General features: G+C 35.3%; 1 long non-coding RNA gene across 4 annotated transcripts in view; it reads right to left on the bottom strand.

Moving 5' to 3' along the window:
- Nucleotides 1-198: 198 nt before the first annotated feature.
- Nucleotides 199-1,749, bottom strand: part of LOC112527225 — a 3,440-nt gene continuing 1,889 nt past the window's right edge. Inside the window, exons 2-4 of one of the 4 annotated variants that reach the window (XR_003070738.1) lie at nt 1,204-1,311; nt 793-1,049; nt 199-578 (exon numbers count right to left, since the gene is read on the bottom strand). This is a non-coding gene — a long non-coding RNA (uncharacterized LOC112527225). The remainder of the gene's footprint in view (nt 579-792; nt 1,050-1,203; nt 1,312-1,749) is intronic. The other 3 variants (XR_003070736.1, XR_003070737.1, XR_003070739.1) reach the window with 3 other exon arrangements.

Below are 1,749 nucleotides of genomic sequence, written 5' to 3'. Positions count from 1 at the left end.
GGAAAAACGTCATGGTCAAGACCAGAATCCCTTGGAACCTTTGTAGAGGAAAACCAACTAAACGGAAAAAGTGGAGGCTAGCTAGAGTAAGAACGGAATCAAAGGAGAGTGCATTTATCAAAATAAAAATCTCGGTCCTTACAAGAGACAAAATCAAATAACAATGGATATGAAGATCAACTAGAATGCACAAGATCATGAAAACGAATAACTCATTACGTAAAAAAGTAAAAATTGGCAAAGTGTGTACTACAATTCAAACTTCGCAAATTATTGTTATACTATAAGAAAACAATCCAACCTCCCTCGATCGTGAAGGCAAATCAGACCAAAATGCATGAAACCGACTAAAACCTTGATCTACAAAATAAGATTTAAAACATCATACGGAAGACATGGAATTAGAAAGATGCAAAAGTTGATGCAGAAACGCAAAACCTCCAAGGGCCGCAAATGTAAAGAAAACGATTTACAACGTCWAGGCAGGAATCAGTTAGAACCTTTTTAGAGGACACCTGAGTCACCGGAGGAAATAGCAGCTTGCCAAGAGCAAAAACGTAATCAAATTGAGTGCATACCTAAAAAGAACACAAAATGTAAATCAATACAACGTTTGTAGTAAATACAGTCTTTAAAATGCAAAATGTTCATTTTTGCTAGTGATTTGGTAATAATCTTTACAGACAAACTCATATTAACAAACCAGTTCTATATATTCAGAAGTAGGGAGAGACATGTTGTATGTATTATATAGATATGAAACTTAATTCCAACTAATAACCATACACTCACTGGATTCAAAATAAGTCACACCTCATAACATGTCAAGTCAACAATCCACTCATCTTCATAACGAGGCTCGACAAAATCTTCATACCAATACCAAAATCCAGGAAAAGCTGAAAAAACATGACAGAGATKTTACCAGTTTATTTCCTACTAAAATTCATSCCCATTCGAGAACGAAAAGTGGGTTTAGAATTTCAAGAACAATCTTTGTTATCACAAGCTCCACAAGGACACCTATTCAGTTATTCTTGAATGATGGGCTGCACAGACAAAWGATAAAAGGRAGTACACAACTATCTWAAAAAATTCGAAAGGTAATCTTCGAATTAACGTTTCATAGTTACCATAAGAATATGGCAGGCAACAAAGATACAAAGACATAGATAATACACATAATATAGGTAATTTAGTTACCTTTGATTTATGTTTGTTATTTTAAGACGATACTCCTATGGGCAATCGCCGTAATGACACCGCCCACTTATACTCCTACGTGAATTTCCTGTATTCACATTCRWTTCCCTAAAAACACAACCATTAACACATGTRTGTTCCACATTGGAATTCATCAGATTCGAATCAGAGAAGGCCAAAAGGATAAGTAAAGTAAAAAAAACAATTACAGATACACACAAGGCTGACAAGAACCCCYATCCGACATTAGTACTTAGTAGCATACCATCTAATTGTATGTAGATAAGCATACATCGCGAAATGGCACACTCACCACTGTCAACAATACCCTGAGAAGAAAACTGATAGCATATACTAATTGAATTCAAAAAGAGAGAGAGAGAGAGAGAGTTAAGACTAGGTATTTGACGATCGGGTGAAGGGAAACCAAATAAATAACCCAAATGCATTAAACGTAAAAGTGACTAATAAGCACTTACCTGGTAAGCGTTAGTAAACGACCCCTTAATCTACAAAATCATAAAACACAACACATGGAATTGGCTA

This window comes from Cynara cardunculus, assembly GCF_001531365.2.
Source record: "Cynara cardunculus var. scolymus isolate 2C chromosome LG 15, CcrdV1, whole genome shotgun sequence".
NCBI classification, from domain to species: domain Eukaryota; kingdom Viridiplantae; phylum Streptophyta; class Magnoliopsida; order Asterales; family Asteraceae; genus Cynara; species Cynara cardunculus.
Note: the sequence above shows the minus strand (reverse complement) of the source record. Positions and strands in the feature narration are given on the sequence as shown.